This window comes from Pleuronectes platessa, chromosome 16 (genome assembly GCF_947347685.1).
Source record: "Pleuronectes platessa chromosome 16, fPlePla1.1, whole genome shotgun sequence".
Lineage (NCBI taxonomy): Eukaryota > Metazoa > Chordata > Actinopteri > Pleuronectiformes > Pleuronectidae > Pleuronectes > Pleuronectes platessa.
The window spans coordinates 6,202,164-6,229,857 of NC_070641.1; positions in this window are offsets into that span (position 1 = coordinate 6,202,164).

Consider the following 27,694-nt stretch of genomic DNA (forward strand, 5'->3'; position numbering starts at 1 on the left):
GCAATGTGATCAGTATTAACAATGTGTGTGGTTTGAAATCCCACTGATGACTGGAAATGTAAAAAATGCAATTAGCTGCAAGGTAAAAGAGGAGCACTTGTGCCATGTTGTCCACATGTAAAAAGGAAATTAACATAGTTTCAGCTGCGTTTCAGCCACAACAAATAGCGGAGGACAGGAAGAAGTGCGGTGAGCAGCCGAGCGGCAAGAGGCCTGGACAAGGCCTATTATGACAGGAAGCTCGACTCATCAGCCATTCAGGGCGCTGTAAGAGGAGACATAAATCAATGGCGTGCCAATTATGACACCACACTGAGCCGTGTGAGTGCAGGGAATTAGCAGCACAAATCTCAGTATCAGGTTCAGTTAGATGGGCTGCTCTGGAGAGGGGAGGGAATGCCAAAGAAACACCACAGGGAGGATAGAGAGGAGGCAGGGAAAGGAAAAGAAAGACGAACAGAAGTAAACGCTGAAATGTGAGACAGCTCATTACAACAGATGAGGAAAGTGGCCAAAACATTCTTGTTTGCCTCTTTTGTTCTTTTCCAGCACATAAAGTTACAGCATAGGTGGAGGAGAGGAAGGTGGAAAGGCTAGGCGAGCGCCATTATCAAGTTCTTACTGAGCCAGTGAGGAGCCAGAAGCATCTGAGGTAAAACTCTAAAGGCTGCAGTCCCCACACATCAAACACGGTTCTCATATATCATTCTCTCACACTGAAATTTCTCTCTTAAGAACATTAAACCTCCCGTGACACCTCCCCCTCTACACACACACACACACTCGCGGAGTGCAATCAAGCGGGCGTCTCGGCCAGTCAGAGGGAAGCTCGGAGCACAAGTTGGAAGCGGGCAGCAGTGGCGTTCAGCTGGGCCTGAACATGACGCCTCGACACCGCTGAGCACACAGCTGTATCCCAGAACTTAGATTCTGATTAAATGGAAACAGAACAGCCCATTAAAGTCATTAACATACATCTAGAGCATGCATGGGGGGATGTGCACCAAAGGGTGTGCATGCACAGTAATGTAGCGCATATATTAAGAAGAGATCCGCAGATAGGACTTGAAAGAGCATATCTTGCAAAAGCTTATATATATTATTTATCACTCAGACATCAAAAAGGAGACTTTGTAATGACCTTTTTTTAATTCATATGCAAAGGTAATGCAGATTCTGAAAATGGAAATCCACCAAAAAGCACAGGAGGCTGCAGCAGGAATGTACCTTCCTGGCATGGCATGATATTCCAATTCAAAGCTGCCTGTATATTTAATTTAATGTCACACTGGATATGGTACCGCTTTATCTCATGGGCTCTCGTAAAGCATAAAATATTCTTTAAATCTTTGAGATTATGATGATTTACTTATCAAGCTTGAGTTTTAACATAAGAGGGAAAGATGTGTCAATAGAGCAGAGTGCGTGACTAATATGGGAATATTCCTAAGAAACTCATATTATTATAGTATAGAGATATTTTTATCAATATGTATCAAACGCATTTGAGCCAGAGAACAAAGATGTAAAGCTTACGAGGCAAGAAACCAAAGATCGGTTGCTAACTTTCATTTTGCATTTTTAAAGACGTAAGATGGTGTGTTAAAAACAAACAGCAGAATGTTTCAGAACCACAAATATCAGCGCACACTGAAATACAGGCTCGCTGTCCGAGGCTGGGATAGAGAGATGTATCCTGTATGTCTGATAAGTCATCACCTCCACTGTTCACACACTTGGGAGCAGCAGGAGCCAGAGCGTCAGTCCGGACCGAGAGTTATTTGATACCCCCAGTGAGCTGCTCAGGTCACACTCCTCTCCACAGCGTGTGCGTGTTCGAGTCATCAAACATCAAGGTTTGCTGCCTGCGATCCCTGCTGATTTTGGATTCTGTTCATTGGCTGATAAATCACGAATGTTTTAATTGTACGCTGACCTTGATGAAATGAGTGGACATCATTTATCAATTAGGAGTGCAATGGGGTGATGTAGGGAGAGAGAGTGTCTGCTGACAGACGTATTTTTCATCTCGTCTTTGGCTCGGTCAGCCTCCCTCTCTACTGCACACCTTTAAAACGGTTGAAACAATTTTCTTCTTGCAGCGGTGCGGTTTTTTCCTTTCTACTTATTATTACTATTATCATTACATTTTCTGCTGCTCATGAAATCCTTTCCCTCAGTACAATCCTCAGCTGTTTACCAAGTATAATTCAAAAGGAGCAAATAAAGAAGGAAATGTAAAAAATTGAGAGAGAGCTGGTATGACCAGCCTAATCTGTGCGTGGGTGCTTCAGTGTGCTTGCACAGTATGGCTTTTCATGACACGAACATCAAATCCCCAGAGAATACAGCTGCCACGATGAGATGTGTTTTTATGGGGATTTAGGCTCTGGAAGAGAGATTTGAGTATTACCTATTGTTAAAAAATGTGCAATGTTAGAAGAGCTGCAGCAGTGGAGGATGGGGATATTAAACAGGCCTGTTAATGTTTTACACAGTGTTGTTGATGCTCCTGTAGACCTGTAAAGTCTTGACAGTAACTCTTGGTGTTGAGTGGTAGCGGAGCCTTATAGAAAGGTGGCGAGTGGGAGGTGCATAAAGGGAGATAATTCCGCTTTTTCTGTGGGTTTGGAGGAAATGCAATCCACCCACCCCCCACCCTCATCAGCCGTTTCTCACTCAGAGCAATCTAGCATGGAGAGGTACATCATCTCTCCTCCCTCACAAAAGGCTCAGTGAGCCCTGTCTTTAACCAGCTAACAACAGACCAGCCTACCCTTTAGTTCTACAGATAGCCAAACCCCTGGCGGCGTTCACTTTAGTCAGGCAACGGGAGAATCAGCTCGGGCCAGTTTTTTCTAACCTGAAGTGTAGTCTAGCGACGCACCCAGATAGATGTGTGACCACGAGCCAGAGGAGCTCAGTGCCGACCTTTTGAATGGTGGGCTGCCATTCTCCAACACCGGGCCCCAGATTGTCTTCGCCCTCAGCCAGATGAGAGAGCCTGCTCATGTGTGAACAGCCCTGACTGCCTGCATGGGCTCGCCAGATCCAAATGCCCTGCAGGTCTGAAGGAGCATTTTACAGCCTGTTTAACAGTAACTTCAAAATCCCCCCCCCCGTCCCATTTTTTTTTTTTTCACAAAGAGATTTCTCCGACATCAGGCCTTGCTTGCTGATTGCCTCTGAACGTGGTGTTGATTAAAAAGTCAGCATTGTTCAGGCTTTCTTGTTTTCTCTTTCTTGTGGATCCTGGGAGTACAAACAGCTCGATAGGCTGCGTGTGAAAGTCTTCGGGCCTTGTGTCTGACGAGGGACCCGTGGTGAGAGAGAGAGGGCCCCGCTTGCCCAGCTTTTAGAATCCAATAAAGTGCTTTATTCCAGGGCTGGGGCCGACGTGAGGCTAATCTTTGATCTGAACTGGAAGCTGAGGGCTCCGGAGTGGGCCACGCTACCCGATTATTTATGGGAACTTCAAAGGTTCGCTGATCACACTTGTGTCTCTTATCTAGCGAGCAAGAAACAGCCACAACAACAAAAAGTGACTTTGCGGGGAGAGTGGAAATTCAGAGCACGGAGGGAAAGGTAGGGATAAAGGCGCGATCGTTTGAAATAGCAGGGGGAAGGGTTTGCGGGGCTCTGTGGGGAGATCTCCAGATTAGAAGTGATCAGACCGATGTATATGGGCCATCTGCCTGGGAATGTGCCTCTGGCTCTGTCCGAGAGACAATCGGACCTGAGGAGGATGAGTGCTGCTCCTCCTTCCTCTCTGTTCCCATGGAGGAGAGGCCGCCGATGTCAGGCAACACCGCTCCCCTCTGTTCCTTCTTTCCGTTTTTCAGCCTCCCTCTCTCTCTCTCCCTGCCCCTCGCCGTCTCACACGCTTCCTCTCTGGCTCCCCCCCCCCCCCCCCCCCCCCCCCCCCCAACCCTCCTTCCACTATCACCACCGCCACCTCCACATCACATCAGAAATGTGACTGGCCTCAAACTGCTGACTTGCTCACAGTCCATTGAGTTTCCTCTCCTTATCAAATTACAGCCACCTCAATAACCCACTCACTGCAGCACGCCGGAAGAAATGAGGTTTTCTCCACCGCCCGCCCCTGGCACTGCACTCTTTCCCTCGCTTTTTTCCTCTCTCACATTTTTCTTTCAAAAACAGCAGACAGGGGGAAGAAGGGGAGGTGTAAGAGGACAGCGGTGGCTGATGTGAATGTTGCCGTATTTTTTACGAGTGGGCATGCGGACATAATGTTTCGTACCAACGTGTGCGGGGTGGTGGGGGGGAGCAGAGATGCCCCGTTTGCTGCACATTGCTGATTTGCAGACATGGGCCGATGTCCAGATGGCAGCCGCCTTCCGGGAGTGCGTTTTTTACTTCCACCCCAACTGCTCGGTCGCAGCAGCCCACTAAGGCCCCGGTTACCTTCTCCCAGCATCAACTATCGTGGGTCACTACCCCTAGTTGAGCCACCAGTTGTCAGAATATGGCTGCCATATCTCTTTACAGAACCCATCATCCTCCTTCTTTGCTACTCCAAAAAGAGAACTATACTACCGCGTCTCGGAGGAGAAAATGACACAGTCCCATCACCTGGTATATACCTGCAATGAAAAAGCTTAGGGGAGCCTACGAAACAGACCACGCAAGGTCATCCGTCTCATTTTGTGAGCGAAGCTGCAGTTATTACAAAGTCAAAATGAAAAGCCTCATCCCCAGGTCAGGTGTCTGACAGTTGATGGATGTCATTTAACCTTCCCAGCAGCTGGTTACTGGTTTAGACACCAAAGTAAATAAGGCTGAGGGAGGAAAAAGTTGAAAACACCTCTCTAGGCCTGGACCCATTTTCTCCTGATTTGACAGTCGCCTCCGAAGAGTAAAATTGATACATTTTTGGCATCAGCGGCATTGATGTCTTTTCTTTTTAGGTCGTAATTGCTCCTGTGTTAATGAATGCAAATGAGAGCTCAGGACAAATTTACAGAAACCTGTAACACCCCCCCCCCCCTCCTCACCCATCACACACACACACCCTTCTCCTCCAGTGTGAATTAACATCAATATTTATCTTAGTTCTATTATCCAATTCTTACCTCATTCACATGCTAATTGCTACAATTACCATTAAATAAGGGCCCTAGTTCAGAGGAAATAACCTGCTGCTGAGCACTTGAATCACTGACTCGTCACCTGTGTGCACACGTACACACATACACACCGACACACGCAGATGCAGTGAGAGGAGAGGCGAAGGGGGGAAGGTGCGTGAACGCCTGACTCCTGGTGCGTTCCTGAATCCCAAAACCGCCAACAAAGCTACAATGCAACCCCGAGTTTATATGTATTTTTGGAAAGCTGTTCTGTCAGTGGCATCACGGTTGGTTCGCTCACGTGAGAAGACAGCAAAAATAACTGGAAGAGTAGCCCAAATTGAGAATGAATGCTCATGTATAATGATTGGAAGGAACCCGGGGAGGGATAACATGAAAGCCCAGCAGAGTGCCAGCCCCAGTTACCTGGAGAGGCGCAGTCGACGTGCTCTGCCTTCACCTGTTTTATTGGAGACGACGCCGGCGTGTCAGTGACAGCGACTGTCCAAGTTGAGTGGGAGTAGATTAGATTAACTCCCCTGTGAAAGAGCCTTGTCTGCTTCCATTGTGCATCCTGTCTAGTTAAAACTACACAGGTATGCCATGGCAATAAGCAGGTGCGCTGACATCAAGAGTCGTGTTGGGAATACTGGCACGGATAGGAAACCCTATAGAGTATTCTTCAAACACAAACACGCGGCTTGACGTGCAACTTCTACCCCCAAGAGTGACCGTCTTACATGGAGATCAAGTGAGTGATTCTTCAGGGCCGGTGCGGTACAAACTGCACTGCACCCACCGGACTCTGCGTTTGTTCCCTGAAGGGTTTCTCCCTGCAAAGACATCCATTTTGTAAATCGTCATGGCGGAAGAGAGTGCGAAGGGCGTTATTGAAAAAGGCTTTGCAGGGAGTAGAGGCTAGAAACACTACTGCAACCAGTAGAAAGACCCAGAAAACGTAACTGGATGGAGACACAGAGCCCAGTGATAACCGAGTTGTAAACTTCCATTGTCCTAGGGCTGCAGTCAAACCCTCATTGAATCAGCCGGTGACGTATGAGAGGGAATACAGACCTTTTCAAAACAAAAAGAAAAATATAAATACATAAAAGCACAGCAAAGACAAAAGAATGCAAACATTGCAAACCAAATAAGTCAAAATAAGTTAAGGAAATACAATTCTCCTCTTGGGACCAATATCAATGCCTCTGAAACTTTTTAGGAAAGAAATCCAAAGAATAAACCATGGCAAAAAACTGACCTCAGCAACTGAGCCAAAGAGGCTTTCTTTATTTCTATGTGGTTTTAAGAACAAAAGGCTTCTTAGTTTAGTGCATACAGAGCGAGAAGCTCCCTCAAACAATAGCATGCATGAAGAATGGTTACTGATGTCCGGGCCATCTGCTTTTTGGCCCGGCCTCATGCTCATACAGCACAAAGAAGGGAGCTGATGACCTTTGCTGATGGCGGAATACCTCATCGCGACGGCCTCTCAGTCGTAAAGTTAGAGACAGGGCGTGCAAGATCTATTAGTTTGCTCTTTTATCTGTAATAATCCTGACAGAACAAATACTACTCCGGCATATTCGGATGGGAAAAAATAAAAAGGTAGATTTGTTTTTTTCAAAATAATCATTCAAAGTGATGCTCTGGGAATGAACAGAGCCAACGTGAAAATGAATTCAGTTTCGATAAATCGGCCGCACTTGCGGGGCTGAAGTGAATGGAGGCTGTGGAGTGGATGGATACCATGAAACACTGTCTGTCTTGCGCACACAAACCTCCCTCGTAAATTATCTTGAGCAATGTAGAATTTATGAGGCAGAGATATCTCAGCGCCGGCCTATCATTTCCACGGCTCTGTCACCGTAATTCTCACCAAAACTGCCCAAACCCATAGATAAAAACGGCCACTGCGGCTGCAGATGGAAATGCTGGAAAAGGCAAAAAGGTCCAGGCTGCGGTCTCCTTCTGACTCGAGTGCCCACCACACGCTGAGCAACCAGGCAATATGCAAAAATAGAGTAAAGAAGGGCACAAGTGTGACAGTCAGAATTTGCTCTGTTTACGTTGTGTGAAATCAAGTGTCGGGGGAATTTTAGTGAATTGGAAGATGAGTCAAATTGCCAGGCATATGCTGCTTACATCTTCACCGCAGCTGGTGCGGCTCCTCGGCTCAACAATAGCCTTTACCTTTTTGAAATATGTGTTTGTGTTTCTCTGTGTCAGTGGGAGTGTACGGGAGTGTGTGTGAAGAGATTCGGGGGAGCTTTTAGAGTGCTATCATAGAGTAGGTGGAGGACGGTGGAGTGTATCAGAGAGGGCAGTCCGCACATGCTGCCCTGTGAGATTGGATTCTCACCCATGAAATGTAAGCACACAGAAAAACGCTCGGCAGCAACAACCTCCAATTTACACAGCAATTTTCCACTCGCTCGCGACAGAACTAAATCGTATTTGTCTCCCTGCCGTTGATACCACGCTGCCCTAGAATTTCATTCATATCCAGTTAATTAGCACTTCCTCGCCCGGCACCAGAAAGAGCAATCATTGGGACAAAATGCGCGGAGTAATTTATTACAGTTTATTACAGTTCATTGAGGAAGCCAGAACGTGTTGGATATTAGAATGATTACTTGTGTTTGTGCTGATAGCAGTCTGTGTGACGGCAAGGAGAAAAAAAAGTTATTTACCAAAAACAGCTGGACGGATAAATTAGGCCCTTTCTCTACATGACAGTATCTCCCCCGACTGCGCTGTTTCAACATTTCTGGGTGAAAAGCGACGTCTCTCAAGCTTTACTCCCTCCTTTGAAAACGTTAATTGCTATTCATTACTCGCTATTGCTGAATGATAACAATGTTGGAGGTACAATTCTAGGTCATTAAATTAGAAGGAAGGGGATGAATAGGAGGAGTGGGCAACGGAAAATCCTCATTCCCTGCTGAGGCGTGACAGTTTGTTACAGTTTAAAGGGTCGCTTCACCCAAATTAGAAAAAAACAAAACTCATTTTCTCACTTACCTCTTGTAGTGTCTAACCCCGCTGATGGCTTTCATTTGATTTGCCTACCCCCAGTACAATGATGAATAGAATTTCAATTATGGAAATCAGGTAAAAAATAAAAAATATGCAGAAACATGGTCCTTGCTCCTGTGGCAATCAACCATACACATTCATGAACTGTATCTTCAGATAAACACACCGAAGACCGTTCACACTGATGCTCCACAGATGAAATACATCTTCCTAGTTTCTTAAAGTATCTTAAAGGTTTATACAACACTACATGTTTTAGCCTTCTTTATTTTTCTTTAATTGCTTATGCTCAGCAGTTTTGCTTTTTTTTTCCTCAAGTCCACAGTGGGATTTTACTGCATCAGATTCACATGGTCTGTGGTCGAGGTGGATGTTTCATGCAGCTGATATATCTATGCCTGAGTTGCCAGAAGCAGTAAATGTCTTAAAAAGGTTTCCTTGTTATCTGGGTTAATCCAGGCAACATGCTGAATCCTTCAAAAACATTCGCTGTTGCAGCTACGTTGTAAATAAACATAACATTTTATAGGAGACAGGTTCCCAGGCAAAATAGAGGGGAAGTGAAGAAATATACAATTTTATTTTTATTCGGATGAAGTGATAAGTTAAGGATGGAAATCATCAAGCTGACACCTAATGCTGATCCCGCCTCCCGGACCCCTGCAGCACCATCATCACTAATGCAGCACTCAGCCCAGAAGCTGCAGCGGCGGCAGACATAAACACATTCATGTAGGGCTGCTTGCACCACCGATCTCTAACATACACACACAAACATGTTCCTTCATCAACTGGCCACGCCTGCATCTGTCTCTACACAAACACACGGCAACACACAGTCGACGGGAGCCCGACACGCGCACGGGCCTGCGGAGGCTGTAATCTGTAATTTGTAAGTTCCATTTGTTTTTAACACACACCAAAGCAGTGGTCCTGTGGGACCTAATAAAACCTCATAAGCACATGGAGAGGAAGCCCGAGGCGCTGCTCTTTCCCACAGATCTCACCTTGATAGATGATTTTAGAAAAACACAGAGGCGTGCTCCACTAACAAAGTGCTGTGAGAAAAAAGCAGGGATATTTCGACTCTCCATCCGAGGAGAGGTAAAGTGAGGAGGAAGAAGAATACGAGCAGGGGGAGGAGGAGGAGGAGGAGGAGGAGGGAGGCTCTGATTTGGGATAAATTACATGAGCTTCTCTCCTTTCTTACCGGTTACCCAATGAGAAGCAGAGTAATCAGTGGGATACCTGTTTGGTTGCCCGCAAGGAAAGCGGATCAAGTCTAAGCTTTTGCTATTTTTTTTCCCTCTCCTGCTGTTCATGCGAAGCAGAGCTGAGATTAACCAAAACAAAAGCCCCGGTTTTTCTGTTTGGAAAAGTCCATCCCGTGATCATTTGTTTCACGGTGTTAAAGGGAGTCGCCAGTGGAGAATCAGGCACATAACTTTATATTACTCTAGGTCTCTAAAAACGAACGTGCCGTAACTGGCAATTTCGGACCCCCACCTATGGAATATAGAAATAATAATAATAATAATAAAAGGGCTCATTTAATTTGGAGAAACAAAAACAATTATGAATCTGCCTGGGTGGAGGTCATCTCCTCTCTGCGGCACTTCTCCTCTTGGTTTCCTTTCAGAATACCTGTAGACTTTTTCAAGGAGAACTTGAAATCAATTTCAAGCCCCATTTCATTTTATACCCCCCTACATGCTGACCCACAACAGCATAGTTCAAATATTGATCTTCTTTAGCGGGTGACCCAGCGTGGCTCGTAGTAGTCAAACACAATGTACGGTTGCATCCTTTAAAAAATTAAATAATGAGATTGACTGCAAGGGGGAGGGGGGGGGGGGAATGAAAATGAACCTCTGAGGCCTGTTTGATAAGAGAAATCATTGCCTCAAACTTGGTTCCCATGGAACACGCACGCCGCCGCGATGCAGACAGATAATGACCTTTTGAAAAACTAAATTTCAGTGTTTGCCTGGAGATGTATCTGTCAGCAGCAGCAGCCTGTCTTGTGGTGGTGAAGGAAACGGGCTTGCAGAAGCACAAGGAGACGCGGCAGTAATGCTTTGCTGTTCACCACTGCCATTAAGCCGCTGGTGATAAAAAGGTGCAGTGCTTTTAATGGCTTGTGATAGCTTTTCCTTTTTTCTTTTCTTTTTTTTTTTGCTTTCACTTGTACGGCCACTCTGTTAACTCAGCACACGGGGTAATACGTCTCATTTGAGAGGATCCCGCCGAGAGGAGAATGCTTGAAGGACAGTATGAGAGTGACTCTACATTATAAACATAATAATCACAGCTGGCTAAGATACTGCAGTAAAGAAATAATTGGACTCAAGCTGGTCGGGCTGCTTAAGCATTTTAGCGTGCCATTTGCAGAAATAGAAAAACCTCAGGACAGATTATATTCTCGGGGGGGGGGGGGAAACGGGCTACAAACGGTCTCTACTGTGAGGTGATCCTCCTGTCTTTATCCTCCTGTAACAGTATGCGCGTGAGGGTATAAGTGTGTGTGATGTAGGGAGAGCTCCCGCAGTGTAAAGACAGGGAGGCGTTTGTGTCGTATGTCTTGTCTCTCTCCCTCTCGCCAGCCCTTCTCGCTCGCGGTCTCCGTTTGGCCGGAAGGAGCAGTCAAGCGAGTGAGCAGCAGAGATCTCGAAAAACCTAGTGGACATTCCTGAGATGTATTAAACAGCGCGGGTGGGAAACAAGGCCACTGCAATGCAGAGCTGACCGCGGCGAGTGTCAAGAGCCCACTGTGACCAGCAGTGTTTAGCTGAACCTTTGCATCTTTGTGCAGCGGATCACAGATTTGTAAGGATATGCAGCCTCATTATCCTCTTAGATAAGAAATGTTACTGCATCTTTTTAATTCCAGGAACTAGCATAAAAACAAATCTTATCAGTTTGTTATCTTGTTCACAAATTGTTAATTATTTTACTTGAGCAAAACATAGCAAAAAGGTTTGGCTTCTTTTGTTGAATAAAAAACAGGGACAAAATAAGGTTTAATTATTCTTTGAATCAAATAATGAATCATCAAATGCAGGCATCGCACCACCACCACTCTACAAAAAGGATTGTAGGCTTGATATATTAGCAAGTAACACAGGAAGCATCTCCTGTGGTTTCATATTTCCTCCGTCCTGCGTGATGAGCAGCACCAAATGTTTAACACTGACGTTAATTAAGAGCCTCATTAGAAATTTGCCACCTTTGAATAAAAAAAAGTTGCTAATTATTGTGAGGTGAGGACATCTGCAAGTGCAGCTTTGTTTTCCAGGAGTGGAGTATATTAGCATCAGCAGCCCTGTGAATGCTAATTCACGGACACTATAGGTTCAGAATATAGACAGCAGCACTCCGGGCTAACGCTCAACATTAATGACTGGAGGATATTTAGCATTATTGGCAAAATGTAAATACACATTTATTGATGCACTGCACAGCAGCGTGCATGCAAAGCCCTGCTAGCATCCACCTACAGATGACAAGGATTCCTCACAGGAGGCAAATAAATATACATATGTAAGCTCAAATATGTGCGCTCACATTAAAAATACAGGCAGAGTCCCAGAGGAAAACCTTTGTTGGTGAGTAAATCTATTGCAGTGTTTGTGCCATTCTTCTATACAGGGAACAAATTTAATTTTGTTCCATTTACAAAGGTCTAGTGGAGTAAGACGGTGGGTAGCCTTGAGTAAAAAAACACACAAGTCAGCCCGACTGTGAAGTCTCTGTGAAGAACAAGGCAGCACTCGCTCACACACCAAATGAAATTTCAAAATAAACGACTGAGCTGTGATTTACAATTCTCCTCGGGGGCAGAGAAAAGTGAGAAAACATTTCAATCAGTCCCTCCGCCTTTGTTATGCTGCTATGAATCAGCTGTTTAAGGGACAAAACAGCTGAAAGGCGGCGACAGAAAGACGCCGAATGATTTCGCACCACAACATAGAACATATTGAGAGGTATATTCCAGAGCCCATGACATTAGTTTTTAACTTTTTTTGATTTGTGCCTGATTGAATCGGAGAAAACGGCGCTGGACTAAATTGTCTGAGCTTTGTGATATAATGGAAATATTTCAAATGCAGCGTTTATTTACGACTACACAACAGAGAAAGATCGGATGGATTGTGAAAACGGACACAACAAATGCCTAAATCATAAGATCTGAGATTGACTTGCAAGTGTGAGCCGGCTGTTGTTATATATCTAGCCTCTTCTTGTTAACTAATCAACCAAAAACCTGCTTTTCCATCTCTTACTTTGCCTGAGACTCTAAATTCATCAGCTCCTACATAAATCTTCGAAAATAACACGGCTTCAATAAAATAAAAACATTTGGAGACCGGAAGATTTTAATCGAACCATAGAAAAACAGCGCGATGTGTGTGGCCTATTTTTAGCTGCAGATTATTAAACTTTGGGTGTTTTTCCTGCAGCAGGACAGTGAGTGTGGGATTGATTCAAAATAAATTACTGTTACCATGTTTATGGTAATGCAGAGACGTGTCACCCAGTGTGGCTCGCTGATGTGTTTCTGGACAACGGTGATGGCAAAGAGGAATAAGATACACCAGGTTTCGGAAACACAGACAGCACTTGTTGGGGGGGGGGGGGGGGACGGACGTTTGCTAGATTGGGTCTTTTCGTGGCATTTCTTGACAGTGAGAGGAATATAGACAATCACCAGCCTCCTCTTTTATAGATGATGGGGAAGTACAGTATGAACAGTAAGAGGCTAATAGTGGATCGAAAAAGAACCAACTATTGTGTGTTAACCCTCTTCCCGAGAGGTCGGCAAAGGGGTGGCATGGCGGGGGTGGTGGTCTCTTGGAGCCCTATTTGAAGCCCGGCGAGGCCGTGGCTCATTCCTCAAACTCATCTCAGATGCACCCACACGGGCCTAACGAGAGCCCATGTAGGGACAGAAACCTATTAGGCCTCCCCAGTTAGAGGCAGCATCTCCATTTACAGCTGTCAATAGTACAGCTTGGCCTACAATAATTATCCCCCAGGAAGGAGCCGTCTCTGCACGGTCGCATTAGTCCGTCCCCGGGAGACCACCAACCTGAATCCTTCGATATCTAAAGTCCCTGTGAATAGCGGCGCTTTGGGAGGCAGGATCAAGGCCTGAACTGAGGGGGAAGTGTGTCGCGAGTATTCCCAGGCCTCCCCTCCCTGCATCCCTCGCCTTTAACCAGATGTATCAGTGTGTGTGTGGGGAGGGAGAGAGTCGGCTCCAGTACAGTAGTAGAAAAGAGATCAGCATGAGTAGGAATAAGTGGAGGAGGAGGAGGAGGAGGAGGAGGAGGAGGAGGAGGAGGAGGAGGAGGTGGAGGAGGCAGCTGAAACCAGAGAGCCCGGGCAATTCCTCGCAGGATCCACCAGCATAGAAGGATCGGCTCTTCTCTGTGACCTCACCATTTAGGACGATACCGAAGCCGTATTCGGTTGAGGGGGGAGATTCAAAACAGCCCGACCAAAGAAGCCGCAAAAAAGAAATCAATAGATGCAACAATAACAATAGACATCAGCACAGAGGAACGCCATGATAGAAAATCCAATTACAAATCAAAGCGAGGCAATTTTAGAAAACGGGAGATCTCCGGATAAGTCCTAGGCAAAGACAGAGAGGGAGAGATGTGACACGGAGACAAAAACAGCCGCTGCTGTTTCCTCTTTAGACATAAGTAACACCCTGTTTCTCACCCAACAGCATCCTCTTAGATAATAGAGTTACATTTACGAGCGTTGCCATATGCCCACCCAGTGCCTGGTAAATAGAAAATCCATGCGATGCCATGTTTTTATGGCTCTGAAGACAGCTACTAACTACCATGAGCAAACCCGAGCTACCCCGTCAGCTTCGGCTCCTGCCATAAATATATTTATACTTTAATACAGGCCTACAGCGGCGAGCATTGCATCCCGTAAAAGCCTCCCCACACTGTAATTCATAACTCCCTCAATATCCAGCGCCATAACTCACGAAATGAGCCACTACAATACAAATTGGCGGTGGAAGAAAAGTGACATCATCCTGCGGAAGGATGAAGCCGGCACCCCATGTGGTGGAGAAACTCTCCCGTGTCGAGAGGAGGATCGGCCCTTCAGTGGCGTCGTGATACCGCCACTTTTTTTTTGTAATCAGAAGCCCACAGTTCTCCCACCACGCCGCAGGGAGTCTCTCCTTGTGCTAATGAAAACAAACATTTAGCCGGGATTTATACGCAGCACAGCTGACTACAAAGAGCATCAAAGCAAACTGCCTGAGAACACACACCCAAACACTGCTGCACACAAATAAAGGCAAGGTATGCTTTGCTAATCTTTTATGTAATAAACTCCTGTCTTCCTGTGATATCATGCGGCGCCATGTTCACACATAATAAGCAAAGCTGTTCCGAGCCTAACTTAATACAGTGTCTTATTTGAAATGCAAACAAACTGTGAGGCAGAGGCTATCACCTCAATCTATTCCCCTTCTGTTCTCTGGCTGTCATCTTACACGAGCCAACGCTGCAGCCCTGCACTGTGGCGAGGGGGGGAGGAAGCAGGAGAGCAGCGGCGGTGGTGTGGGGGGAGGGAGGCGATGGTGGGGGAACACGGGCAGCATCCTACGAGGGATGGCTGATGTGAGAGGAAAGGGGATGCTGGTGGGGAGGGGGGGGGGGGGGGGACGCTGGCCACAGTGTGATTCAGAGGGTTGTTTCCCCTCACAGCACTGCAGGGCGAGGATTTACCGCAAAGAGAAGAGCGAGAGAGAGAGTGAGAGAGAGAGAGAGAGAGAGAGAGAGAGAGAGAGAGAGAGAGAGAGAGAGAGAGGAAAGAAAAGCAGAAAAGAAAGAGAGCAAAAGCTGCTGATACATTAAAGGGACTTGAAACAAAAAGGTTTTTTTCATGAAAATAGCACACAGGAAGTTTCAATTTCAGCTCTGTCTAGGACTGACTGTGGACATAAACACACACATGTGGCCGGGCGCGCACACACACACACACACACACACACACACACACAAACATACACGCACACACACTCAAGAGGCTTACTGGCCATCCGGAGGATTTGGATAAAGGGGAATGTAGTGACAGGTAAACCCAACTGAACTGGGTTTACTGACAGTTTTTCTTGTTGATCTTAGAAAGCTTTCTCACAACAACATAAAAAAATGACATATGATTTTAATGGACAATCTTGTTTTCTAATTAGATTAAATAAATCAAAAAAAGGTTTGTCATGTTGGCAGATCCTGAGGTCATAAATTATCCCAATTTTCCTAAATTCAGTTTTACTTTAACTCTTAGTGAATCTTGTTTCAGTGTGAAAGTGGAAGTGGTGTTGGATTCTCTATAGTTGGCGTGCGCCGGTGGAGCCTGGTCTTCACCCTGTCCCTGGCTGGCCGGTTGGGTTCGCCTGCTCTGGACAGATGGGTGGGAGGGGGTGAGGGACATTACCATGATGGCAGGGGGAGAAAGGGGTGAGGCAGCGGGACTCAAAATGAGGAAGCAGGGGTTTCCATCACGAGCAGGCTCACAGTTATTTCCCCCTGCATCACTGCAGTATAACACACACACACGCTGTTTACTGCAACACATGCTGCCAGTAGTAAAAACTGAATTGGACAATCGCCCCCCACCACCAGCCAACCATACAACTCACACGCACGCCCTCCACCCATGCAGCCCCCATCATCCCAGCACTCACAGCACTCCTGACCCCAACTCGCTGAATTAAAACATGTGAATAATTCAGCAGCTAGACAGGCCCACGGTCTCTTAAGAGTCACCTTGTTGTTGATTTTTCACCTCCCTTCAGAAAATTGTAGTGTTCAGGTTTCACAAAACAAGGGGATCGGTGACTGAATCAATTTCCGAAGGAGGGCGACAGAAAAAGGAAAAAAAAGGAAAATCAATGTTAATTTGCAGAGATGTATAATTATTCAAAGTGTTGTCACTTGGTCGTGATTAACATTATAAATATGAAGAGCTCACTGCGGGCCCTCTGACAAACAGAGAAATTTTGCTTTCTTTTTCAAGTCTGGACGTAGTGTGTGCTTCAATTTAATGTGTAAAACATCCTTAAAGTCAATGAGACAATAATAAGCCAAACAAAACACTGACAAACATGAGATGAGATGAGATACAATTTGAAATTCTTCACTCAAAATTTCTGACAATTTAGTGTTGGTTTACATGCCAAACATCCACTGGGAAGTTGAGTTCAGAATTTATTAAAAACACTAGCACCAGAGCCTCACATAATTATCATTTTGTGTTTTTGATCATATAGGCGGCGAGGCTCTAACTTTTAGATTTCGGAGGTTGAAATTGAATTTCAGCTGTGATTTGGTTTTGAGAACGTTAAGCGGCCTGGGGTTCAGATTGGGTGACAAATCAGGCAACACACACAAACACACACACATACACACACACACACACACACACACCAAATACAACGTATCAATAAATAATAAAAGTGTTTTCTGCATAATTCTATAAACAACTGAGGAAAAAGTTGGCAGCCTCCCGCAGCCATGCAGCACAAGTCTCTTTTTTTCACTCCTCATTTTGAAAACACACCTGACTCTGAACTAGCTGTATTTCGCGGCAGCAGCGGAGAGAGCGGCGATGGCCAAGAGTGTGAACACAACAAACTATGAGGAGGAAACACTTCCGAGGCTCGGTGAGTCACGAGGCAACAGATGTACACAAACACTGCTGCGTGGTCCCACGTCACAGTGAAATCGCCAATTCGCTGCTCTTAATTCTCATACAGGGAGGAGGTTGGAGGGCGGCATGCGACACGCGCAGGATGAGAGGAACAGAAGCGAGGACAAATGGAAGGGTCGCGACCCTCCCCTCCACATGGGCAGGGTGAGGGTCAAGGGTTAGGTGGGGGACGCGTGGCGAGCGGGGGGGCGGGATGGGGGGGAGCGAGGATAAGGTGAAAGTGCTCCGGGTAACGGCACAAAGCGAGCGCGCGATGCTATCACGTGCCGCGGAGGAGCGCACCGGAGGAATGAGAGGCACGGATGGAGAGAGCAAGTGAGAAAGAGAGCGAGGGAGCGAGCGAGAGAAAGAGGAGAGATAGAGCGGGTGACAAAGCGAGCTTGGCTCAGTCTTACCTCGGGCAGGTAGAGGAAGGCAGGGGGACACTGGAGCGAGTGCGGTAGCATCCCGGAGCCGGAGAGCAGCAGGCAGCCGGAGTTGGCCATGGAGCTCAGCGTGGGGTGACGGGACGCTTTGCGCATTTAGCAGGGAGATCCTTTCGCTCTACTCTCTTTCTTCCTCTCTCGCCCTCTCTCTCTCTCTCTTTCTCTCTCTCTGTCTCTGGCTCGCTCGCTCCCACTCACTCTCTTTCTCTCCGGATCTCCTCCTTTCTTCTGTCTCCTCTTGCCTTTTTTTAAAATTTCCCTTTTGCTGGCTTTTGTGTCTCTACTGAAGATGGAGCAGGGATGCGAGCAGCGCGCAGACAATGTGCATGTTCCACCTTTATCAGTATTGCACTCTCTCCCTCTCTCGCTCTCTCTCTCTCTCTCTCTCTCTCTCTCTCTCTCTCTCTCTCTCTCTCTCTCTCTCTCTCTCTCTCTCTCTCTCTCTCGCTTTCTCTCTCGCTCTGTCTCTCTCTCTCTCTCCCACTATCCCTGGCGCGACTCTGTTTACTTTGAGCACGATAAAAGCCAACATAAGCATTCAGACACAGAAGGGGAGGTTCTGTGCAAGCCGAGGAGGAGGAGGATGAGGAGGAGGGGTTGCACAGCCAGGGCTGGGTTGGTTAGGGTGGGGGTATGAAAAGTGGTGGTGGTAGCATTTGGGTGGCTGGGTTTTGGTGGTGGGGGTTACTGGAGTCCCCAGTGGATTCATACATCAAACGAGGCCGGCTGAGTAACAGAGGGGATGTGAATGACATTAGAACAGCTGATCCTGGGCATTAGCACCTCCTGGGACACTGCACGCTGCCTTTTAATTGTGCCCCCCCCCCCCCCTGCAAACACATACATAAAACACACACACTCAGTGGCCAGCACTACCTCACCCTGTGTGTGTGAGAGTATGCACGCTCAAGGACACATACTGTACAGCATGTATAGCAGATAGATCTGTGAAGCCGGGGGAAAATGCATAAAAAGGAGAAAAAAAAGCCCGGCTGTTATTAGGCCCGGTCGTGACATCCTTCTTCATCTGCTCTTGCATCTACTGAGCTGTAAATATGCATCCATCCAAGCATGTACTGAGGAGCACGCTAAACTGTACAAGAAAAACAACTCAGAGTTTCCTTTTAATGTATCTTTTTGATTAATTCTGTTTGAAACGGCTTAAAAAGGAGCAGACAGAGAGAATGCACATGATGTATCTGTTACATCATGGGCGCCAGTCGGCTATGGATACCGCATTACCTTAAAAATTCAGGGGAAACGAACACAATTTATCACGAATCGGGCTTCAAAACCCTGATGTCTCAGGAGGGCTCGCTGGAGCATCACGTGGTCATTTGCTTCTGGACTCTTGATTTCAGAATTCTTACTGCAAACAAGTCAAATTAACAATCTGTACAATGTGAATGATATGTACACTGTATTATGCCCTGTATCCTTAGATCCTCGAGCGCGATACTGATATGCCACCAAAGGCGATTTAAAGAATGAGCCAATTAAAAGTTAAACCTTGGTCCTCAGAAGAGGAGTTTTGATCTTATATGTACCTTCTTCTTTATTTTTCCTGGTTAAAGACTTGGGAATTGCGTGTCCACGTCTCAAATTGTTTTCAGTGATTCAAATAGATCTGGCTCATTGATGTTGATGAAAAAAAACTAAAAACCAACCAAGACAATCCGAGACCTGTAGGCAGGATTAAGAACAGGGATGTTATCTTCCGGTGCCAGAGTCAGAATAATGGCAACAGAAAAAGAAACCTGCCAGAAAAATGGCGACAAGATGAGACTGATGCAGCCAAACAGGGAGATATTGTGCTCGTGGGAGACGATCAGCTTGTAACGCTGCGACCCCGACACCTTTATCTTCCACTTTGTGACAAGTCTTAAATCAGCTTATTTCTTCCACTGATGCAGAAAAAATAAAAACTGCTCCTTGTACATGCTACTACATCTTATGTTTCAAAGGAAAGTGATGTTTAAAGCTAGGGTTGGTAATCCTGGAAAAGCTAGCATGGGGCAGGCAACACACCCCCTTAGATTGGCCCTCTTGTCCAAGCTACTGCCTGACAGCTGCTAGAAGATGACTTTCCCTGACTCACCCGCTGACATCTGGTTATTGTCTTTGCCTCAGCACAGGCAGGGTGTACGCAGGCAGGCAGGTCAGTTAGTGGCACAGAGGTATACCATGTAATTTCATTTGGGCAGAATGAAATGATTGGTCATGTTTATTACAGTCCTGCGAGGGACTGTAATAGATACTATATCAGTTTATATAAGTTTTTAAATAAGTTTTTTTCACACAACTCTATTAATTGATGGCTATTGGGACATGAAGTTGATTAAAAAAAAAAGATATAAAGTGTCATATAAAAAAATTACAAACCGTACCTTTAAGGGAAGGATATGTTACATCCTACTGAATGCTCCTTACCATAAAATGGCCTAAACATCAGCTTGCATAACGAAGTGAGAATTTTCAAGTTAGCACGTCATATAATGGATTAAAAACATTTCTTCAGTTTCCTCCATTTTTCTGCAAGTGCAGTTGAAAAAAAGTCTCCTGTTTGCTGCTTTGGCCTGCACCAACAGTAATGATGGTGTCCTGCTGTGGCAGACACAACACAACCACAGAGAGAATTAACTCGCTCTGGGACACTTCCTCTGCAGATTAAATAATTCAACAGCAGGGGGACGGCTGACCTGTAATTACACATTCATACTTGTATTTCATGAACTCCACTGAAAGAGGCCGACTAATAAAACATCGGTAATTCAAACAAATGCTCACCTCCACCGGCAGCCATCTTTATTGCCTGTGTACAGTCTCATTTCTGGATAATTGGCCTGACTGTTTGATGCAACGATCAATCATCACAGAAGTTTGACGCGGCTTAAGCTGAACAATTTGGCATCGCCGGCTAAAGATAGGAATCCATCTCCCTGTCTCTCCTCTATGTGTTTTTCTGTCTATCGCTCTTTTGCTCTCCTTTTCTGCTCCGTTAATAATTCAAATGAGCACTGCCAGATCACTCCCTTCAAAGGGAGTTGCTGGAATGTTCTCAACTGTGCCTTTTCTTTTTGTCATGTGAAATCAAAGCCCTCAGACGCGGTGGAGATATCCTCGGTTAACTCCCCACACTGCTACTCTGCCAATTAAAGAAAGATCAACACAGGCTGCAAACGGCTCACAGTTGATCACCAAAACTAGGGAAAAAAGAAAGTGAGGGATTCTAATCATCATCATCCTCATCCTCATCATCAGTTTTTGTCAGTGTCGCCCTTTGTCTTCCTCTATTTCTTCCTTGCGGCGCAATCACCACATCGCTGTGGCGGCCCCGTAATAATCAGCATAATCATTATTACCACAATCACCATCATCATCACTGTCACTGTCGACTCTGTCACGTCTGTCTTCTGAGCCCAAGTCGCTGGCCGGCTGCAGAACAGGATTTAGCCCGCGAGGCAGGTCTTACACGCATTTGACTGTCACCGAATCCACCCGGGTGTGTATTTGCGCAGGTGTGAGTCCCTATATACCTCACCAGATTCATCTGATTTGAGGCATCACAAGATTTTAAATCCGGTGTTAATCTCCTCTCAACAAAACAAAACAAAAAAAACATTCACCGACAAATCTGCCTGTGTGTACGAGACGCAGCTTCAGCGTGACAGCAGACATGGAGTTGTTTGTCTTTTGAGCCAGTGCTGTTTTAATGTGCTCCTCAGAAGAAAAGAAAAAAAGGAAAGAGGAAAAAGGGTGGAAAGCAGCAGTTCTAGCAGTAAAAAGCCATCACATGCACCGGGAGCTCAGTCAGCAATAATCAAAGGCAATACAAGCAGCGACTAATGGGGCTCAAACGATCGGCGGTGCATTCCTGTTCTCCACTGTTTATCGTATGACCGCTGATCAATATGGCGCACTCGCACTAATCATCATAAGAGAGGACTGTTTATTTCCCTCAACTCCCATCACTCTGACAGTGGAGGAAGACGTGTTTACATCCTCTACTTAAGTAAGAGGAGCAATAACACAGTGTAAAATAATCCATTAAAGCTTCGGTCCGTCTTTAAAATTCTACTTATGTGAACACATGTCTTATTAGAGGAAGCGTATTCAAAGGCAATTATGTGGAGTTATATCTAACATCATTATTATTATTACTGATGCGTCGGTGTCTTTGATGTTGCAGCAGGTTGACATGAAGCTAATACTAACTACTGATACTCTGAAACACCTTAATACATTTTTTAACATGTAAAATCGAAATTTCAATACTGTTTGACATCGGTATTATTGTAGATAACTTTATGCCGTTATCCTTTATCACCTCTTTTTTTTGTCATATTCTTATTGTTTCACTGCATTTAAAATACAATTGTGTGTTTCTAAGGTTGAATCTATATCTTGTTACACCTATTTTAAAGTATTTGGACATATATTTGCCTTTAATGGTTTATCCTATATTCTATTGTTTCTAAGTTTTTTTAAATATGCAACACATGTGAAATAAAAAATTAACAAATGTCTTTTATTATCTCTTTTCAGTTTCACCTGTTTTATCTGTTGTGATATAACATCTTACATCCAAAGCATTTCTTCCAAAGAGAGCCTAAGCCTTTCATCAGCTCTGCATCCTCTATTGCAGAGATGAAGGTTTATCCTTTTCACCTCACTGCTTGTTCAGATTCCTGTACACACTCCAAACTTATTAAGCCATTAAGTGCATTGACTCTGTATTGTTGTCTTGAAAGATTTGTCATTCTTGTCCCACATCAATGTGTACTTCCCCGTAACAATTTGGGTAAGCAATGTTTGTCAGAGGGCCGGAAAAAGTTTGAGTTTATGACCCTCTCCCAAAATTTTTTTTTCAGGACTGATATCAAGGAAGTTTAAGTCGCTTCAACAAATCTCCAAACCACCAGAATTTAAACATACAAAACAAACAAAACAAGAAATCGAAAATCTTTGAATTGCTCGCTCTTGTCATGTTTTCTTCAACTGGTAAATCATACTTCTGTGAATTCTACTTCCCAAAGCCGGCTTCAAAAGCTCTCTCCACGCTGCCAGTGAGGAAGTTCTGATGGGGGAATACTGAAGCTTTCATTTAAAAAAAAAAAAAAAAAAAGTTTACTGCCTAAAAGTATAGAGAAATCTGAATATACCGAGTCTTAAATGACTGAAGTGTACAAACAGAATACAGAAACGTGTTATACCTTCCGCTTGCTCAATTCCCTGAAACATTCGGAGGACATTTAATGTCTCATTCTCTGTGGTTGTTTAAAGTAAAAAGTACAACAGTTTCCTCTGAATTCTGCTGAATAGAAGAAGCAGGACTTGATAAATGCAGATGGTGCAGCAGATGAGCAAACGCACTCGGTTGCTTTCTGCCGCTGCACTGTGCACTTCACTATGGACACAGCTCCCCCATCAGGAGGACCACCGGAGCTTGAACAACACAAACACATGTCAGGACGAGGATTATGCAACACTCTGCACACACCCGAACTTGGTAAATATGCATGAAAGTAAATTTGGAACTTGCTCTCTGTTATATTCTTCATTAGTCACAGTGTGGCGTATAATTAGCCCATCTGATGTGATCAGTTGAGCTGAAGGAAGAGATTGTGGACTCTAAAGAATGGGGGGGGGGGTAGTTTAGTTCCCTCTACGCAACACCCCCACACACCCCAGCCCGATGGACACGCAGCCAGGACCTCTGGAGACGCACTCTGAGGAAAACAAAGCGGCAGTGTTTGGTGCTGGTGGGTTCTGTCGAGAAGCAGCGAGGCCTTTAGAGGGGCACCCTTGAAGTGCCCCTCTGACAGGCTTCCTCATTATCTGGCATCTCCAGAGTGCCAGCCAACCCCGCTGCAGAAGTGGGGGCACGGGGACGCCTCGATCAGCCAGCCCTGGGGGTAGTCTGGGAGGGGAGGGTTGTGCACTCGCTAAAGGTCCACTGATTACATCTCAGGCCCAGAGCTTCAGGGATCCCTGCTAATTAAAGGTTGTGTCATATCTGTTAGAGATAACAAACCTATGTAGCTCTTCTTTCTTGTCTTTCCTTTTTTTTTTAAATCAAGGAGTCCATTTTATAGACTCCCCTCCTCCACTCCGATATCCGCGCGTTCCGGCATCACGTCAAGTTGCAAGTCTAGGTCTGCACTCAAGGCTGACCAGCTTTGTGCACCCAGAGGAGCGGGTTCCTGTTTAACCTGCCCTCACCCTTCTCAGCGTGCCAGCGGTGTTCTGGAGGCATCAGGGATCCTTTGTCTGGAGGCATAATTAAAGCTCTCGTTCATTATTTCTTCACTTTGAGCGCAGATCTGAGTAATTAGGAGGTAGTGTCACCGGGGGGGCTGGAGACTTCATGGAAGCACATGCACATGCACACGCGCACACGGAAAAACACAATCACACAGGTCTACACTCATAAAATCGACACACACACACACGCACACACAGAGACAAAAACCAAGCACTTGTTCAATCTTTGCACCAAATGAGCCGCATTCATCTCCCACCTATCTTTGGATGCCAATATCTGGCACCGAGTGAAGCATGCTTTTTCTCCCCTCAAAGCTGTCATGTACTAATGCATTGATTAAAATTTTTGATTAAATGGACAGTTAAGGGAGGAACAGCAAGAGTGATCTGCAATCCATGCCTCGACTGGAGGCTGGGGTAGGATGTGGGGCCCCGGCTTCTGCTGCGTTTGGAGCTCAGGCACTTGCTTCTCTAATGGATTTTGAAACAGAGCTTGGCTTTTATATGGTGTCATTCATCCTCATATGTTTTCGCCTGCCACGTCTCACAATCACTGCTTTCTTTATGGCAAACTAATGCACCCAGTGCTAAGATCAGCAGGTTGGCTCTGGCCATCGCTCACAGCGCGCTGGCCAGATATTAGGACGTTTCAAGAAGCTTCCATCGGAGGAGGCAGTGCGGAAGCCGAGGGGCACTGAGTCTGCCTCCCACACGGTCATATATCAACCTTCCACGCCACACCGTCTACACCCAAAACACACACTCACAAATACACACACACACCCAGCCACCGCTCCTCCCGCTGCTTTGACAAGGAAGGAAAGGAGGTGGGTGATGGAGCTTTATGGCGGTGGACAGTCGACGTCAATACATCGAGCGTTTTACCACCCTCTTTTACAAAGGTCTGGCTCGCTCGCGGTTACGGAGTGCCGCGGCCACGGGGTGTTTGATAGTCCGGGGAGGTGGGTGGAAGACAGGGAAGGGTTGTGTTGAGGCATGGTGGGAGACAACGAACGGGGGCGACGGCTCATGCTCTGTTAGCCCTCTGGGCCGAGAGAGAGGCGATGCTAGAGAGCGAGAGAGAGCTGACAGGGCAAAGGGACGGCCAAGCATGGAAATCACATCAGATCAATGATGAAAAATTCAGTGGCGGCATAGTCGCTCCTGGGGACAAAGTCACATGGTGCATGTAAGCGTGCGACTACAGAGTGTGTATGAAGAGGCTGATGTGTCACCCAGCAAATATACATTGGCCCATTTTGTCTTCCAGGGGTGGAGCGGTGGGCTTGAAATGAGCTTAATAGCAGGAATGAAAATAAATACAAGAGACATATTTGCAGAGCCACACTTGTGTGTGTACACTTCTGTTGGTATTTAAAATTATGAGCTCGTCTCCGGGGCTTTCGCTCTCTACAACAAACGTTATTCTCTGTCCCTAAAGCCTCAGTTACGCCAATTTAGCAGAAAAATAAAATGGGCCCACTCACCACTTACACAATAAGAACATATTAACATCACCCACAAGGATTGTTGGCACCGGCGTCGCTTGAAACTTAACACCACTAACAGAAGTCCACCAGTGCAGGGACAGAAAGTATGATATCAAATTATACTATGCTGTTGTAAACTGCCAAGGCGATACTTTCTTCATATATTTCCACAGGAAGAGTAACTAACGACGGGAATATAATCAGGGAGAGGTAAAAAAGAAACACTTAAAGAATCCTGATTAGAAAAGTCTGTAACGTCCAAAGTGGACACATTATCTCCCCTTCCCTCCAAAAAGCCACTCATCTACTAAACCAGGGAACATTAAGAACTGTGTTGGGATGAAAACAGTTTTAACACTTACAATTTTACTTTGATGTAAACTCACCAAACTTGAAATGTTTTTGAATAACATAATTGGTGATAATGTATATATACATAGACAGTTTGTGCTGGTGATGTTTGAACGTGTGACTGGTCCCAGTGAGCCAATAATTGTGTTAGTTTTATCTCCATTTTCTCGTACTTGTTTTTATAGACATGTTCCAGTTTTGCCCTGTGTTGCTTTGCGTATCTGTTAAAGTTTCAAAATTCACTGATGTACACATATATAATAACGTTAGATTATACAGAGGAAGCTTTCCTCTTGCAAAACATCCCGACAGAGTTACACTAATGCAGCCAAGGTTGCAAAGCTTCGTGGAAATTAAGGATTGACAGAATTTTTGGCAAATAAAAACTCAATGCGCTTTACATTAAAATATAAATGCACTTGCGAAAAAAACACTCACTCAGCAAGAAAACCACATACAACTCACAAATGTAATTTATACCGCACCACAGGGAGACTGTAAAGCCTCACCAAGGAGTTCTCCCTCCATGTGTCTTGATTTTGCTAAATTAGACATAAAACAGAATTTTCTACCTGATCAAATAAGCCACAAGCAGATTTTATATTGAATATCTATAAAATGTATTTCTCCACGATACATGCACAGCATGATTCCATTCCTTGTGTCCGTTTCTTTATGTTGGTGCTGATCACAAGTTGCTCTTATTTAGACCTGATCTCTATTCTAGCCTTTCCTCTGCACACACGTCCCAGCCATAAACTATCTGCAACTTCACTGAGGCATTTTGTCCATTTTTATAACCCAGACACAAATACACACACAAGCCACACACACATGCACAACCAAGCAGTACTGTAATCATGCAATGCTGGGTTTAGCACCAATCAATAAGTCCGGCCAATGTTCTCAAATCCAATCCTCAGGGTCCAGAGTACCGCTGCTTCTTTCCACCGCCACCCAGTTAATTGCATTCATCGGTTGTCCCGGGCCTAAAATCCGCCCTTGATTCAACCCTGGAGCGGACACCTGCGGGGCAGCGGTGACAACCTGAGCCTGCGGACTGAGCCTGAAGGTACCTGACAGGATGCGCTGCTCTACAAACACATTGCACATATCAGGTGGTCGTCACGGCCAAAATGTCCCACGATTCCAATCCGTCCAAAGCAATCATTCTCAAAATCTACCAGCCCGGTGCATTTCAGATTTCATTGACATTCTGTACAAAAAAAGGAAAAAAGCACCCTAACCAGAATGGCTGCAGCCCAAAGCGAAGTCAATTACATAGATTGGTGCGGTGACATAAAGTGTATTCCATTTGGGAGCAGATTGGTCACACCCAGTAATGTTCCTTTCCAGCAGGCATACCTTTGACCATTACTCTAAACAGGCAGTTGGGGAACCAGAGACCTATTTCCCACAACTGTGAAGGCTGGTGTGTCTCCCAGAGGGGTCAGGGGTTCACACTGCAGCTACCATGCTCTCATATTTAGCAGCGGCAGGTGAGAAATGGTACATCAATACTGCCTGACACGCAGGGCCACAGAGGCCTCTAACAAACACACAGACACACACACACACACACACACACACGCACACATATAAAAACCACAGCCAGGCCACAAGGTGTCAGGAAATGTGTGAATATAGTGTTTGTGTGTCACTTTACATAAAAAAAAAAGATTTAATATGTAGTTGTTGGATCATCGGCATCGTGACGGTCATAATACTAAAAAAATCTGTAAATAGAAACAATTGATAGCCTCATGTTTCTCCATCTTAAGACCACACCATTTGTCCTTCCTGGTTCACTATCCCATTACCATCCAAACGTTTCTTGTTGGAGTATCATGAATTTAACATTTTTGGCTTTTGTGCTGAAAAAACCCCTCATATGAAGGCAGTTTGTCCTCATTTTACAGATGAACGTGCGCTAAATGATTTGAATTGATAATGAAAACAATCATTAGCCGCAGCGTTCCACTCCTTCCAGCATCTGCTATTGCCGGCAACTCTCAAAGCAGATCCACATCAATCAATCGATCCATCAATCAGCCAATTCCGACCGAAGGCTCACGATGCACCAAGCAAACCGTCTTCTACACCCTGAGGTGGAGGAGCACTACACGCAAAGACATCTTAAGAATTTGGATTTGAGTCCAACGATGGCGTCAATACTTTTAAGGATAGTTTAAGGGCTCATCCATGTCCTGCCCCCAGCTCCATCTCCTCCAATCACAACCCCCCCTGTGAGCTTTAGTTCCCAAAAGTCTGGAGGTGGCTG